The sequence below is a fragment of the Mustela lutreola genome, chromosome 6, assembly GCF_030435805.1.
Source record: "Mustela lutreola isolate mMusLut2 chromosome 6, mMusLut2.pri, whole genome shotgun sequence".
Taxonomy (NCBI): domain Eukaryota; kingdom Metazoa; phylum Chordata; class Mammalia; order Carnivora; family Mustelidae; genus Mustela; species Mustela lutreola.
The window spans coordinates 106,494,892-106,512,926 of NC_081295.1; the positions used below are offsets into that span (position 1 = coordinate 106,494,892).

Sequence of the window (18,035 nt, forward strand, 5' to 3'; positions counted from 1 at the left end):
GTGGTCGTTCTAGAAATTGGTTGGGTTTGCTCCTCGTTCACATGTACCCAGTTGTGACGGGCAAGCAGAGAACCTGCCATTGACACCCTCAGTTGCGGAGAGTGTGACCAAACATTGTGAAGACTAATATTTGGGTTCTCTCAGTAGTTCTAGAACTCCTGATCACAACAGCTTCTGGTAATTCCCTCCACCTACCCAAACGTCTCCTCTCCCCAGTTCTGCCCAGAAACAGCACATTTTCTAAGGAAACAGGAGATCTGTTTACAGGATTGAGATTTTAAGTCTATCATTAAAAATTACTTTGGGTAGGGCTGAGTAGGGGATCAGTGATTTCATGAATAAGCAGAAACACACATGGGGTTGGGGGGCTTCTGGGGGGCTCAGTCAGTTAGGCAGCTAACTCTTGATTTTGGCTCAGTTCATGATCTTAGAGTCCTGGGACTGGGCCCCACACTGTGTCCACATCTACACTCAGCACGAGTCTGCTTGAAGATCTCTCCCTCCCTCTCCCTCTGCCCCTTCCCTGGCTTATACTCTCTCTCTCTCTTCCTCCCCCTCTCTCTCTCTTCTCTCTTTCTCAAATAAATAAATAAATCTTAAAACACACACAGGAAGGGAATGGGGGATTTTTGTTGTTGCTTTTTCATGTGTTCTGGAAAGGGAATTTCTCCTATCATCTGACCCTTCTATAAATTCCATTAAGTAATAAGTACAAAACAGTGCTACTCCCTGAAAAAAGGACCTGACAACTACATAGAGTTGATAACGTAAAAAACTAGTTCAATATCATTTTAATACAGCATTCTCAATTATTATTCATATATTTAGCCAAACTCTGTAAAGTTAAATCAAGTGAATCATGAATGTAGGAGGAGCATGAAATCTGAGTCCCAAGGCGCATAAGGAGCTTGCAGTCACATGTAATGAGTTAAAAATTACCCCAAAACAGCCAGATCTCTATTTAAAAAAACAAGGGGAGTGTCACAGAATACACTGTTATGACACCATTAATATAATGACTTTGCTAGTTGGTGTTATCCATGTTTTCTTCTCTTACTAATGGGAGAGTGCTCAAATACTGGGACAGTGCTCAGAAATGATTGGAAATTCCATGACCTTTCATTTATGTAAATATGTCAATCAGCATTTACCATATTTAACAATAGAATAGTAATGAACCTAGTATATGTTAAGATAAATAATATATTTTATTCTCCAAAGCATAAAAATGTAACAGAAGCTTGACACCATTTTACATTTTTGCAAATCTTTTTAATATCTAGAAGTCAAAAATCACTAGAATCTCATCTTGGCTTTTGCATTCATTCCGTTGCTGTACCGTATGCCATGCAGCCTCTGGGCAACTCCACTGTACGTTGTGAGAGAATGAGTGTGAAAAGAACAAATAACATCTGAAGATGGAAATAACTTTGACTTCATAGTCTTCTCAAAGGGTCTGGGGGCTCCTGGGAGACCCTGCACCACACTGAGAACTCCTGTTGTAGTGGAACAGCCAGCAGATTAAAGACCAGAGCTCCAGATGAAGCCTTGTTCCTTAAAGACACATCACCTAATTTTCTTGATCTCGGTTCCTTTGCAAAATGAGGATGGGGTAAGATGATTTCTCAGATCCTTCCCAACTCTAATATTCCATGATTATGTAATACAATAAAGAAAAGGAGACCCACCCAGGGTACCCTACATTTATTTGAGGGGGGGAGTGCCCTACACTTATTTGTGCTCCCTGTGGTATATTCCAAGTTTTATATAAGCCCTTCGCTTCCGGGCTGTAATTGTTGTGCTGGAAAACTGACCTCACACATTAATTCCAACTAAGCATCTAGCATAACTGGCCCAGTTAAGAATTGTAAAGTTTCTGTGTGTAGAGTATCGGGAATAATAAAACAGAATAAAAATTTAAATGATGGCATTCCTAAACACAAGGTGGGATCTAAAACAAATATAGAACATTGGAAAAACTGGTGAAATACAAGTAAATTCTCTAATTAATAGTATTGTGCCAAGATTAATTTTTTTAGTTTTGGTAAATGTTCTATGGTTACATAAGATACAAACTTAAGAAGAATGTAGAAGAGCCTACTGGAACTCTGTACTATTTTTGAAACTTTTTTGTAAGTTTTAAATTGTCTCAAAAAATAAGCAAGATGGCATGGAGGGCACTGTGATATTACTGTAACTGAGCTGAGGGGAGGGGTAGAGAGGACCTTCCCATCCCTCCAGAGCAGCTGTCAGCTTCTCAGGCCCTCACTGTCTCCTAATCATTTTTTCAGAATCCAAAAGAGAAAGGAAGTAGCCCAGATATCTCAGAACATGATGTGAGACCCCATATAGGAATTAAACTTAAAGAAAAAAAATGATTAAAACTGGGGCAATTTAAATGTTGTCATCAGGGAATATTAAAAGTACAAATATTCAATTTGCTTCTTGCTTGATCAATTCAATTAGATTCTTAATAAGCATTGTTCACTCATAGCCCATTATGGATATCAGTGCTGTTTTGTTTCATTTCGTTTACTGCCCAGAATCTAGAACCCTTCCTGTGTCGGGGAAAAAGACATATTTGAGAGTCTTTGTGGAAACAGAATAATTCTCACTACAGAGGCTGAAAATATCAGATTCTCACATTTCTTACCCTACAGTTAACCTTCATGCACCTCATCTAGGGACAGGGATTTGTCCTCTACTCAGCCAATCAAGCAGAGCCACTAGGATTTTCAGTCAAAAGCTACTGGGCAATGGAGCAGGGACAGGGAAGACTTCTTTTTGGACATGATAGCAGCAGCTGAAAGATCCAGTTTCCGGAGGCAGAAGGGGCAGGATTTGGTGTCCCATGAGTGATTTAGGGACAAGCCACATCACCCAGTGCTCAGTGGTGCAAATACCCTTGTAGGGTCAATTTGGTGCCAATCTTCCAGCTATAGCCTGTTTCTCTCCATTTCCTGGGGCCAGTATCATCTCCCTCGGTGACTCGGAAAGCTGTCTGATGTCTTTACAAGTTTGTTTTTTGTTTAAACGTATCAGAGTTGACTTCCATTACTAAGTCCCCTACCTGATACATACTCATTTAGGCAACTCTAGAATTCATTCACTCCAAAGTACAGAGTTACTGTGGTAGGCAGAATTCTAAAGATGGGCCCCCAAGATTTCCATCATCAGGTTATTCAATTGAATACTAATCTAGGTACTGCTATAATGAAATTTTGTTAATGCAATTAAAATTCCAAATCACAGATTTTTAAGATATGGAGATTATCCAAATGGGTAATCGAATCCCATCAGCCCTTTAAAAGCAGAGAATTTTCTCTGGCCAGCAGCAGAAGGGAAAGTCAGAATGGAAAGCACCAGAAAGATTCAAGACACCATTCATTGCTCACTGATGATAGAAGAGACCACTTGACAAGAAATGTGAGCTGCCCCCAGCTGAGCTCTAGCAAGAAGATGGGAGCCTGAATCCTACAAATGAAAGTCAAATTTAGCCAAAAATTCTAAAAAAGCTTGGAAGTAGATTCTTCTCCAAAGCCTCCATTTGAGGGCCCAGCCTGGCTGACATGCTGGTGTTGGTGTGTGTCTCCTTAAAAGCAGAGAGTCCAGCCAAAAGCATTTTGACCTCTCACTTACAGAACTATGAGATAATTATAGACATTGTTTTAGTCTCTAAAATTTGTGGTAATTTAGTGTACAGCAGTAGAAAACAAATATAGTTACGAAAAAAGGACGAAGGATTCTGAGTGACTCAAACTTCTCAACAGAAAAGCTATAATGTAGAAGAAAATGTAATGGTGCTTTTGAAGTTCTGAGGGAAAGAAATCTAAAATCTCCTACCCAGTCAGACTATGGAGAACGTGTGATGATGTACTAAGACATTCAAAAAACATAGCATTCTTCATTTTTGTCCTTCTGTCTCAAAAGACTAGCCGAGAATGTACTCTACCACAATGAAAGTAAACTAAAAGTAAGAAACAATGTAGTTCAGAAACAGAGGATCTCAAAGATGGGCAGGGGAACAGAGTTCCCAAATGTACCCATGACCCAAAGGGAAACCGTTTCAGATGGAAGCACATCTGAAGATCTGGGAGACAGTCTTCAAAAGGATGAGCCTTGTAAGAATATCTGGTGGGTCTGAATGTATTAAGAGATTCAGACTATTGATTGAGTGTAGGGTTAATTTAATAATTAGCTCACAGAGAGATAAGCAAACGAAAGAAGTAAACTGTAATTCACCCCAGTGAAAACAAAGAGCTGTGGTAAAGGAAAAATGATGATAGTATAATAGTTGGCTAAGCAATCAATAACTCTCGCATTCATGATAATACAAAAACACATAATACTATAAACTTACCAATGTGATTATATTAGAAAGATAGAAGACTAAAAGTACACACTACTGTCAGTATTCCGATTCAAAGTCCTGCGTGTTCATCAAAACCTAAAAAATAAAAAATAAAAAAAAAAAAAAAAAAAAAAAACAAAAAAAAACCCACGATGGTCCTCTGTAGCAACTGGCTTAAAGGGAATCCAACCATCATCTGTAACTTTGCTTCTATGAGAAAATATATTCCAGATCCTAATCAAGAAACTTGCAAATAAACTTTTGGAACATATACCATTATCCCACAAAAATAAAGACAACCCTTTAAAGAGTTATTATATCAGCAGTCAAGAGATGAAACCTAGGCTCATCCCTCTTTCCTCTTTCTTTCCTCTTTAACATGTTTTAATAAGGTGGGGCGGGGCGGTTAGCTAAGTTATAAGGTTTTGAATGTTGTTCAAATATGCAATTTTAGAGTGCACTAGCATTCTTCATCATCGTCCTTCTTTCTCAAGAGACTAGCCGAGAATGTACTTTACCCCAATGAAAGTAAACTAAAAGTAAGAAATGATGTAGTTCAGAAGCAGAGGATCTCAAGCATGGGCAGGGGTACAGAATTTCCCAAATGTACCCAAGGCCCAAAGGGAAACCGCTTCAGATGGAAGCACATCTGAAACTGCTTCAGTTTATTCTGTAATCCATTTTTCCATAAGTTCATTCACTTTTTTCATTCATAAACTAATTCTTTTTCTCCAAAATAACTTATTCCAGTATGTCCTAAAAGGGATCTCTAAACCAAGGTACCATTTTTTACAGCTGATGAGTTATATGCTTTATGAAATAAAATTAGATAATTATGCCAAAGTCCTTTGAAAATGCAGAAAGTTACCAAGTATATATCTGTTCTGTTCTTATTTTTAATTAATCATAACTGGAAATGTGCAAGCTGCATCTCAGAATGACTAATAATGTTTCTGAAACTCACTTAAATAAATTTTTTAACTCATTTAAAAATCCAGAATAATCGCTGAGTCACGCATGACTCATACAACAGAGCCCACTAGTCAAGGAATGACTTGTAGAGAAATATTACCAATATTAGATAATGGTTAACTCTGTGTGAATGAGAAAATAAGATCTGTTTCTGATTCTTGAAAGTTTTCTTAAATTTAAACAAAAAAAAATTTTTCTCTAGTTAAAAAAAAAATAGAAGGAAACATAAATGAGTTGATCTTTCACTATTAGGTAAGCATTTGAAGAATACAGTTTAACTTAAAGACCACAGCTCTGGAGTCAATGACCTTGAAATACAGATGTTCTTGAAAGAACAGATTATCAGTCCAAACTGCCAAAGATGTGGAAATGTAATTAAGCTTTTACAGTGAAGATGTATGAATTTTTGACCCCTTCTGGTTTCTATTTTAATTTTTAGTTAATGGTTCAACAAACATTTTGCAACATAAATCCTCTACAAGGTACTATCCAGTGTGGTAAGGAGACAAAGATGAACCAAATCCAGATCTGCCCTAGAAGAATTCACCATTCATGGGAACAACAAGGCATTTACTACTTACCTTAATCCAAGGTGGAACACTACATAAAAAATAAAGTAAAATAATAAAGCAAAAGCATGTGAAGGGGAAGAGGTTAATGCTTTTTGAAGAGTTGGTTTTGGGATGCAGCCTTTAAACAACATTTTATATTTGTAAAGATAAGGGTAAGGAAAAGAGGAAGAAGCCAAGGCTTACTGAGCTTACCATACACAAGACAAACAGGGTGAATTCTCGATTTAATGATGTGTGAAGGGAGGTAGAGAGAAACAGGTGGCACAGATCTTGATTTTCAATGATCTTACTTACATGCCATAAAAGACCTTCAAAATGTTGCTTGTTTTATTATCAATTTAAGCAAGATATTAAATTTAATCAGAACTGTGCTTTAGAAAGATTCATTGAGGGTCCTACTTTGTAATGTGAATTTATGGAGTATTAAGGCAGAGACTGGAGATTAGAGGCCAAATTATAAAATCCTTGTAGCTGCACAGATGACAAGCATGGTCAGCAAAATTCTGAAAAGGCTCCCAAATTCCCAGCCCTTGGTGTGCGAACACCTTCTCCCAGTTATTCAGTCAAACATTAATCAAGGTGTTGCTGTGAAGGGACTTGGGGATGGAATAAGTTCCCAAATCAGCTGACCTTAAGGTAAAGAAATCCAGGAATGCCTCACCAAATCACATGAGTCCCTTCAATTTATCTGTGTCAAGAAATCAGAGACGGTGGCTCAGTGGGTTAAGCCTCTGCCTTCCTCTCAGGTCATGATCTCAGGGTCCTAAGATCGAGCCCTGCATCTGGCTCTCTGCTGAGTAGGGAGCCTGCTTCCCTTCCTCTTTCTGCCTACTTGTGGTCTCTGTCAGTCAAATAAATAAATAAATAAATAAAATATTTGAACGAAAGAAAGAAAGAAAGAAAGAAAGAAAGAAAGAAAGAAAGAAAGAAAGAAATCAGAGACAGGGAAGTTAGAGAAAGTCAAAGCATGAGAGGGGTTTAACATTTTTCCATTACTTGCATTGAAGATGGAGGGGAATTCATATGGCAAGGAAGATCAGTGGCCTCTAGGAACTCATATTGGCCCCAATGGTCAACAGGCAGAAAAGAAATGGGGACTTCAGTCTTAACAATGAAAAGGAACTGAATTCTGTCCCTGATCTGAATAAATTTGGAAGTGTATTGTTCCCTAGAGTCTCCCCACAAAAACTCAATCTGGCCAATGTCTTGATTGATACCTTCAGCCCAAAATACACTCCCATCTTGTCAAGATGTCTGACCTACAGAAGTGGTGATATCATACATTTGTGTTATTTTAAGCCTCTAAGTTTTTGTAAATTGTTAACAGTAATAGAAATATTACAAGTAGGAGCACCTGGGTGGCTCAGTCAGTCAAGCATCTGCCTTCAGCTCCGGTCATGACCCCGGGGTCCTGGGATGGAGCCCCATGGTGGGCTTCCTGTTCAGCAGGGAGTCTGCTTCTCCCTTTAAGCCTCCTCTGTCTCATGCGCTCTCTCTCTCTCTTTGTCAAATAAATAGACAAAATCTTAAAAAAAGAAAAGAAAAGAAAAGAAATAGTACAAGTAATGAAATGTAGTACTTTATACCATTTTAAAAGATCTGTTCTTCACTAACCAAGCATTAAGCACATACTTAGGGAGGGTAGCATTTTGGGACCCACTTCTCCAGATGAGCTTCAAAGGATAATAATAATTTCAGTAAATTTCAGTTATTAGAGACTTGCTCTAAGATTTGGAGGTGAATGACATGATTTTTTTAAAACACTTTAAAATTAATCACTCAACAGGCAAAAGTTGAAAAAGACTTCAGTACCTACCATGTAAATTAACTAGTTCATAAGGAATAATAAGTGAATAAGCTTAAGAGTTAAGAGAATTGAATTTATAGTTATTTTGGCCATGTAGTATTCAATGAGTAAGTTGAGTTCCTTTGGTCTTACTTTATATGTAAAATGGAAAAATTTTTTGTACTAATTACTTCACAGTATTGTTACTAGGACCAAATTTATTAAAATAAAACAAAAAATTATATGTTGTAAAACAGTTCACAGATTTTAATTATGATTATTATTGGGTCTAGAACAGTTATTTGTCTGCAAGCCATAGATTATCTCAGTGCATCTAAATTAGATTGAAATAGGGTTGCAAAGATTTAAAAATTTTTACTTTATTTCTAGTTTGAATCAACACCACACTTAAAATAAGGCTACACACACCTCATAAAACTATGGAGTAAATATTGGTTGGTAGACTAATTGGCATTTTATCCTTATAAAAAGACCTTGTCAGAGACATCTAAATATGTTTACAGGGGGAAAAGCAGATATTTGCCTTATAAATATCCTAAATTTGAGTCTTAAAACTAAGAGGAATCCCATAATCTTGATTTCTTTGAATTTGATTGGCAACTAATGTATTTTTCATATGGGGTTTCAATTGCACATACTGTATATATTTTCAAACCTAAAAATCATTTCTATATACTGGGGAAGATTTAAGGAAAAAAATCATGTCACTTCCTCAGGATTTCCCAGTGTGTCAAGGGAAGAATTTCTTCTGATTATTTTGTAGAGTACGTAAAAGTCAGTCATTCAATAAAGCATTTTAAAAGTAGAAGGAACTGAGATAAATGGTCTTTGTAGAAAAAGAAATGCAGTTAGAAGGAAGAGTATAGTTATGTGAAGTGAATTACACGGGTATGTTTCCAGGCAAACAGTAGGTGGCAACATTTACACAGTCTTGTTTTTGAAATGCTTGTATAACACCAAGATAAAACAAGCTAATGATTCATGAAATACGGGACTTTCCAAAACTCGTGTATTAAAAGGGCTATTTATGCACGAACATGTTCTTTGTTTTTATTCTTTCTATTTTAGAATATTATGCTGCCGCCTTATCAGAAAGACTTCACTGAAATCATTAATCTTAATGCTTTATTTGTGAGGCATATTAGATTGTTCATCTAAACGAAGGGATAGAATTTTTTCCCCCTCAGGCTTTGGTCAGATGAGGTGGTTGAGTTAGACAAGGGTGAAGATTAGGGGAAACACAATGCTTTATTTTACATTTAAGAAAAGAAAGAAAGAAAGAAAGCCAGCCAGCCGTAGCGTGAGCTCAATAACTAGAGTTTGCAGCAAATTATTACAGGAGGCACATCTAGGGGCCAAGGGAGGGCAGAAGCTGCGTCAAGTTTCCTTTTGTCTTTTGAGCACATCTGATTCTGTTGGTAACACTGAAGGCCGAAGGCTTGTGACCCTGTGTGCGGTTCTCACAGATGAGTTTCCAAACCTAAGAAGCCATTTTAGGAGGTGAGTGGCAGAAGTCACTGTGACTTTTGAGGCTTAGGGGTTATTTTTTATTTTCCAGAATGATGAGATTTGTTACTGAGTATTTTCCTGGTGGGAAATCAGAGGGCAGCCCTAAGAGGTGAGCAGAGGTGCTGCTTTATAACAGCAGAGGTCAGTAACAGCAAAGGGGAAGGAAATGGAGCAATCCAGCCAGAAATTTTGTCACTTTCTTTGAGTTGCACAATCAACAGGCAAGAGGCTGACAACACACAGGATATCCTAATCCTAATACCCAACAGTGTCTCCTGGACAGCCAATGTCTCCATCCTGGTCCTACGGCCTTCCTGGACATGCTCAGAAATATTTCAGACTCTCCCTACCAAAGAATTAGTTTCTACCACAGAGTATTTTTTTTTTTTAGAGAGAACCATAATAGAATATGAAGTAAAACTTTCCACTCTACTCTTTTACAGTTATTGAAACTTTTTCCTACCTCTCCAATCCTGAACTTGGACTTATCTTCAGATAAGAAAAAACAAACAACAGCAAAGAAAAGGATAGGAAAAAAAATAAAATATTTTATCCTTACATTTGGCAAATACTTACTGAGTGCCAAGGACTGTTCTAAGTACTTGGGGTACAAAATAAACAAAATACATCACGTCTCTTTCCTCATGGAACTTGGAATCTAGCGGGGCCAGGCAGAAGTTAAACAAATAAATGGTATATGTCAAGTGGTATATTCATTTCCTAGAGCTGCCACAACAAAGTGCCACACAATAGACGAGTTCAAACAACCAACAGTTCTGGAGGCTAGAAATCCAAGATAGAGTTCTCTGCAAGGCCATGCTCCCTCCAAAACCTGGAGGGACACTCCCTTGCCTTTCCTAGCTTCTGGTGCTTTCCCAGCAACCCTTGGCTCTTCTTGGACTGTAGGTACATCACCTCCATCCTCTGTCTTCACAGAGGTGATCTCTTCCTGTCTCTTCACATACTCTTCTTTCTGTCCATGTCTATGTCTGTGTCCAAACTGCTCCTTTTTGAAAGGACACCAGTCTTTTCAGATTAAGACCCACCCTAATAATCTCATCTTAACTTGGCTACAACTACAAAGACCCTATTAACAAATAAGCTTGCAATGGGGGATGCTAGGAGTTACATTTTGGTGGAGACACAATTCAGCTCATAACCTATATGATGAAAAAAATAAAAAAGGAAAGGAAAGAGAAAGTAGTAAAAGGAGGGGAGGCATGTTTGGAAAAGGTGGTCATGGAAAATGACATTTGAATAAAGTGAGATCTGAACAAAGAAGTGAGAAATTGGAGCGTGCGGGGAACTAAAAGAAGAGATATCTGCTTCTGAAAAAAAAAAAAAACAACAGGATTTTAAGTGCCAAAATTGTAATGTGACCAGTTGTCTTCATTCTTTAAAATATGTTCATGATTATAAAAGAAAGGTCTATGCATATTACAACCATAAATCATTCTTTTTAGCTCTGAACAAGTTGATGGTTTTCAGTTAACTTATCTTTAGCAAGAATAGAGGAGATATGGATTGATTATAGGCTTACATGATTTTTCTTTAAACAAATATTTATTTTGCTGCAAATATTCATTTTGCACACTTTCGGGTCCTGGGGACAAAGCAGTGAACAAAACTGTAACACTCTGCCTTCAATGAGTTTACATTTCAATAAAGGGGAGATCAAGTTTGACTTTTTTATCCTTTCTCTGCCCAGTGGGAATTTGAAGAAACTTACCCCGGTAAGAATAACTTGCATCTTAACAGAAACCCAGAATCATAGGATCTCATTAGGACCCATAAAAGTTATCTGGTCCAAGTATTCATCAGATAGTGATTCTTTGATAAAATTCTCCTTAAAATGGCTCGAATTGTATGCCAACACCTTTAGCAACAGAAGCTCACAATCTCTCCAACTTTACCATCGACTAGAATTTCTCTCACTCTCTAGCCCTCTACTCCCCAAACAGAATTGTTGCTTTTCCTGGGAAACACCAGGCTCTTCACTTGCTGTTCTCCAGATACATTCTTGGCTAGCTGCTTCAGCTCCTTCAAATATTTATTAAAATGTCACCTTCTCAGTAAGTCTTTCTTGGCTACCCCATTTAAAAATAACCACCACCACCCCCGCCATGTTGCTACCTCACTTTCTTTATTCCCTTTCTTTGCGTTATTTTTTCTCCAAAACTTGTATCATCATCTAATTTTTTAAACTCATTTATTTTATTGTCTGTCTCCCCCATTGGAATGTAAGTTTCATAAAGGCAAAAATTTATATCTGTTTTAATTTACTGCCATGTCCTCTGGAATGAGAAGCACGCCTTGCACAGAACAACTGCAAAATGAATGTTTGTTTAAGGAACGGTCATTTAAATTTAGGATTAGCAGCCCCTCTATTTGTGCTAAGGGAGAGTCAAGTGACAGCTATCAGCTTGTTGCAGGGAGGCCATATCTGAATTAACAATGAGCACTCTCTTCAATTACAGTTGTGGAAAATTCAGAGACATTCCTTCAAATCGATGTTGCTCATATTTCTCTCTATAAAGGGTGAGGGTGTGTCTTTAAATCTTAATAAAGAAAGGAAGCTCAGTTCAAGTAAGCTATTTCATGATGAACTAATTCATACACAGATAAAACTTGGAGAGATTGACCAAGGGAGGTCTTACAGTGATTTCACCAAACACCCAGCGTGATCTGTAGATGGAATAAGTCATGTGACTTGCATGCGTACATGCTGCTTCTTAAAATGTCGGTAGAGGTCCACTATGATGAGTTAGTGCATATGGAAGAAACTGTTTGGCATTAGCTTGACCACATTTCTATGTAGATATAATTGTAAATATTACATATTAGCTGGAAATGATGCTAGGTGACTTGAAATTTATTCTGACAATGAAAAGGCTCCTATTGTGGAAGAACTTAGTCCACGTCAGGTTGGGCTCTAAGTAGAACAGTGGTTCTTGACACTATTCACAAACTAGAATCACCTGGGAAGATTTGCAGACACTGGTGCCTAGTTCTCCCTCCAAGAGGTAAGGTAGAGCCAAGCATTTTCTTAAGCTTCCAAGGTGATTCTAATGCGCATGTAGGTAGAGACCCAATACAGTAAAGAACTATTTTCTGGGAAATGACCAAGGTACTGTTAGACTTGTAAGTTGAGTTTACAGAATTGTTCCAAGAAGCACACTGTCTTAATAGGAATAGGGTCTTCAGAAAGGTTCAAGAAAAAGAAGCAAGAGTCATGTTTCTCTTCCAGGTATTTACAACACAGAGATTTATAGGCATTATCATTTATGAGAGTGAAAATGCAATTATTTCAGTCTGTGACAAAGATATTTGAACTGTGTATGACATTGCCCTCAAGTGAGAAATCGCACTGCAGGGGTGCCTGGGTGGCTCAGTCAGTTAAGCATCCAACTTTTGATTTCAGCTCAGGTCATGGTCTAAGGGTTGTGAGATGGAGCCTTGTGTAGGACTTGGGCATGGATCCTGTTTAAGATTTTCTCTCTCCCTCTTCTTTTGTCCCTATCCCCTCTTCCTCTTGGAAGAAAAAAAGAAAGAAAGGAAGGAAGGAAGGAAGGAAGGGAGAAAGAGAAAGAAACGGGGGAGTAAGCTACTAAATAACTAATACACAAGACTATCACAGGTAGGGAAACAAACCTGGGAAAAGAAGAAAAAGCATTCTTCCTGCGTTTTGAATGAGGAGCCTACATTTTCATTTTGCACTGAGCCCTGAAAATTACATAAGTTGCTTGTGAACCATAGATTTGTATCATAGATAATTTCTGTGCATACATCAGAAAGAAAACATGAGACAAATAGATTAGCTCTGTCAGAGTGGAAAGCCTAGCCACTTTCTCAAAAAAGCTCATTGTCTTCATCTCTGTCAATGTGTTGTTCCCTTTCAACAATGCAAGTGGTTAATTATTGATGGACATGTCTCTATCCAGTTTTATCTAAGAACTTTGAGGATAATCTAGAACATGTTTTGGATGCTTTTCTTCTGACAGTTTCTATTTTCTAGATGCTTTGGAACAGGACTAAGGTGGGGTTCGTGACAGCAATTAAATTCATTGGACCTCATCATGCAAGAACCAAACAAAGTCTCTAAACCACTGAACACAAGATTTGCTTTGTAAAACAATGGTAATGACATTTTCCTCTAGGGAGACTTCCATCCCGAATACTAAGAAGTTTCTACTCTGCAAATGATTTGAGACTTTGAGTTACTTTAAAGTCTTTTTATTAGAAATAAGACATAAGTAAAAAAAAAAAAAAAAAAATCAATGTAATCTCCTTTAGAGCCATCTGGTTTTGATTTTTCTGCTGTACCTCCTTGAGAACTCAAAAAAGCCAAGAAGAGAAGGAAGTAATTGTTCTCTGTTCACTGCAGCTGCCAAAATAGTCACCATTTTTTTTTCCTACAGTCACCTGTAAATGAGAACCAGCACTCAAAACAATATATGTTTTATTAATTTAAAGGCATAATAGCCAAATATGGAATGATTTGGATTGCTATGAGCCAATGATAATGACACTTGGTCCTTTTAGGTTCTAGTAGTTGGGCAATGTAATTTCTCATGTCCAGGGTAATAGTAACAAAAGCAAAATAGTAGTGCTGTTAAAGAGTAGTTATGTTAGATTACTGCTTATTCCTAGTTCCAATTTTTATAGCACCAAACACATTTTCCCCTTAATCTCTCCTTTTGTAGAATAAATACAGTATTTCCAAGTTTTATCATTTTTCAAGATAAAGCTCTTTAATCTATGCTTACGGTCATCGATGTCTGCAGAATCCTCCCCAACCTTCATCTTCGAGTTGTTGACTTCAGGAATGATGTGTACATAATTCATATGGATGAATAGGCAATTTTGTGACTGAAATTCTGTGGTTATGCTACTACTCCTGTTACAGTTTTCATGCAAAAGAGATACTGGGAATAAAACAGAATCTTCTATTAAGTCTCATTTCATCTTGAGAACCAAATTGGGTGACTCTCTCATCCCTATTTTGTCTAGAGGTTATGCGACTTCCCTAAAGTCACACCTTAAATATAAATAGCAATGATGAGATTTGAACCTAAGCAGTCCGGATCCTGTATTCTCAAACACGGTGCAGTGCTCTCCCCACAGTGTCTGATTCTTGATTCCATAGACCCTACTTTATACCTGTTTGTCTTGCCCATATTCCCTTGCTGTCTTCTAGCAGGGCTTGAATTCTCTGTGTATTGTCTCTCCAATATACTCCTCAAAGGCAGGGAAAAAGCTTTCTCTTTCTGTTTTACTTACCCAAAGGGCTTATTACTAAAGACAGACCACAGAGCATTTCTGGAGAAACTCCCTTGAGGCTCTCAACAGAGAGTAATGCAAATAACAAAACACCCAAGAGTAATATTACCTAGGAAACATCAAAAATATTCCCCATCCTCACTTCTCTTAATCAATACTTTCTATTTATTCAGGCCCAAGCTTATGAAGGGTGAAGATTGTCTTGATGAAGAGCAAGCCTTCTGGCTACTAAAGCTGACATCTAGAAAAATCACAAGGCTTGGGTTCAATATTCTGCACTCTAACTCCCTAAATAGACTCAAGTAAATGGCAATGGATGCGCTCAACCTTTTCTGAGCTTCTAAAAAACATCCAACCATTGCATTTCTCTTTAGTTCCTTTTCTAATTATCGGACTGCATTTTACTTGAGCCCAGTAGAATTTTAAATATGAGAAAAGAACATTAACGAATAGGCTTAAAATGAAGAGGAAAATGGGAAATTGGTATTTGATTTGATTTTTTTTTTTATCAAGTCATCTACTTTCAGTGATTGAGTCAGTTTGCTAGCTGGAACAAGATTTCTGGGTGAATGACTTTCACTAAAATAAACAGGGTGCATTTTAACAATGGTATACGTTCACAAATGACCACTATTTTTATCCCAACATCACTCAGCAGAGGGAAGTGGTGTTCCTAGATTACCAAACCCAGAAGAAAACAGAAACAAAAGAAAAATACATTATGTGGCATGCCTTCTTTCAGCTTTTCCAATCTGGAGCAGACCACTCCCATTTTAAGAAAATTACTTAGAGTGCAAAGGATACTTCAAAAAGAAACAGACAGATATGTCCTGATCCTCCTTGACATTATAGTAATCAAATTTTAGATTAATTTTCTTCTTACACAGAAGCAAAATATAGCACGGGAACAGCCTGTCTTCCTCTGGCTTTTAGTAAACATTTGCCACTTAGTATTCGGGAGCCAGTTGGATTTTTTTTTTTTTTTTAATCTTTGGCAATCGAAACAATATCTTCGATAAATTATGGCAAGCCAACAGGGAGAGAGCAACTCAGGAAGGGTGCTCTGGTCCCAGCAGCCAAGCAGGCAGGAGAGCAAAGATGAAGAACTGTAAACCACATGCCCTGAAGGCAAATATATAGCAGCCTTACAGTTGTTGCCCTGCTGTCTCGCCACTCTGCCTTCTGCCCTAGCCCTCCAAGCTTAGCCCCAGCTGGGTGAGTTTGTTCATTCAGCCTTTCTTTCAACAGATATTTACTGAGCGCTCACCCTGTGGCTGGCATTAGTCTTCATATGAGAAATATAATAGTCATCAAAACATATATGGTTAGATATGGGACAGAAGAATAAGCAGAGAATTCATAGTGTGGTAAGCAGAGGGGAAATTCAAGTGGCTATAGAAAGGGCATCTGATGCAGACTTGAAAGATCAAAAGAAGTTTCCCAGAGGAAGTGATGTCCTGATTGAGGAAAGGAGGACGAAAAGTTAGACAAACGAAGAAGAACTGGAAGAGCAATCAAGAAAGGAGCTAGCATCAGAGGATCAAGGATCAGAGGTGGGCAAGTTCAAGAAATGTGAAATCGACCTGGCTGAAGCCTTGAATGTAAGGAAGAGGACAAAACATGAAATGAGAAGGGTAAGCACGTTCTATGTATTGGCCAGGATTATCTAGGTTAGACTCAAGTAACAAATACCCAAATATCAAATGATGATGTGACACAGTAACAGTCACGTCTCATTCACGATCTATGTCCAGTATAAGCTGGGGTCAAGTCAGAAGTGGTGCGGTCGGGTGCACCGTCACTTTGGGGGTCTAAGATGATGGCCACCTGTCGTCTTCTAGCTGCAATACCAGGAACAGTGGGCTTTCTTCATCACCCCAACAGGGAAAGAGATGCCCAAATGTCTTTTATGTATTTCAGCCTGGAAGAGACACCAATCACATATACCCACGGCTTGCTGGCTAGCACGACTTTACATGTCTCCTGCCCCGACTACACCAAATCTGCAGTTTTTTCCCATTATATAAATGTGGGTGTCTCAACGCATTGCTTTAAAAAGAAAGTTTTCCAAGAACCAGAGACCCCATTCCTACTGTTGAATTTCTGTGCCACATTGCACATTTGTAGGCACCCAGCTAACACCTCAAAAATCCAGATTAAAAAGCAATAAAATCAAACTCAATGGGTTTTCTAGAGAGAGGTGACTCTGCAAATGGATATCACAAGGAAAGAAATAGCATTCCTCCCTAGAGCACAAAACTATTTTTACATTCAAGCTGCTCTCTTTGGGTGGAGACGTCATAAGCATCACCAACCTGAATCTGCCATGCGTGACAGGTGGAATCTTACATGATTGACTCAAGAAGAGTCACTTTCTAAATACATTTTTTTCAGTCCTCATAGGAAAGTTGTAAGGAAGCATTTTTATTTGTCATGTTGTAAGTTGGCCAACAAGGTAATACTGTGCATCATCGTTGCATCAAGATGAAAAATTGTTTTCTTTTTTTTTCCCCTAAATACATGTGCCCCTGATCCTCATTCTACAGGTCACAAGTTTTTTTTTCCTTTTACATTGGTGGTTTTGTTTTAAGTCTCATACAGGTTTAAATATTTTCAGGAACTTTACATCCACACAGAAACTATTTAGAATTGGGCCTCACTTTGCAGAGGGAAAGCATGGGAATTTTTTTTTTTTTTCCAGTTGAGAAGCTAAGAAGTGGCTATTAAAAGTGATGGGTATTTAGCCTGTGTAGTAACAGTGAGACATCCCAATATAAAATCTTTTTTTTCTTTCCCATCATAAAAATATGCTCAATGCTGATAACCTTAGAAAACATCACATCAAAAGGGATGACATTGAAATCAGTTTTTAGGTCCGCTATGGCATATCGGTTCACAAGTCTATTCCAATGCCCCGTGCCACTTTCAGATGATGGAGAGCTCTAGATTAAAACGTATGCGGAGCTCAGTGTCCATGTGTGTCCTAGCTTCCACTAAGCAGATATACCCACACAGATTTGGCAGATGGAAAGAGGTTGTGTCTGCGCCTCTACTTCTTGCTGTCAGGCATACAGTCCTGCTGGCATTGGTTTTTCTGTTAGTAATGCTAACAGAGGTAACAGTGAGTGTTCCCTGCCTTCATGGCTGCACCATTTTGCTGGCATGGATCTCCGCTGAGTTCGTCTAGTCCTGGAGCCAGTGATCATGGCGGCAGTTTTCAGATCATGGCAGAGAAAGCAGCCAACTTAGCAAGTCTAGGAGTCATTTTTGGAAACTCAGTCAGGAACCTGCTTCTCTAACTCTTCCAATGATTTTGTGAACACTGAAGTCTCACATTCATTGCTTTCCTAGAATATCTTTTTTTACTTGCAACTAAACCCAAATTGTCTTAATGATAATCTCATAAACCAGAGGCAATCACTCTTAGCCTTTCATTGTCTCCCTTTATATATGGATACATACAAGTTTTTTCTGGAATGGTATAGAATACACTGTTTTTTTAGTCTAAATCTTCCCTTAACTATAGACCATAAGCATTTTCCCT

The 18,035-nt window shown here is 38.0% G+C and overlaps 1 protein-coding gene across 2 annotated transcripts in view; it reads right to left on the bottom strand.

The window, feature by feature from the left end:
* Window positions 1-4,705, bottom strand: part of LGSN (lengsin, lens protein with glutamine synthetase domain) — a 39,770-nt gene extending 35,065 nt beyond the window's left edge. For both annotated transcript variants that reach the window (XM_059178347.1, XM_059178348.1), the window contains exons 1-2: window positions 4,499-4,705; window positions 4,361-4,447 (exon numbers count right to left, since the gene is read on the bottom strand). The gene's annotated coding sequence lies outside the window, so the exon portion shown is untranslated. The remainder of the gene's footprint in view (window positions 1-4,360; window positions 4,448-4,498) is intronic.
* Window positions 4,706-18,035: the final 13,330 nt, after the last annotated feature.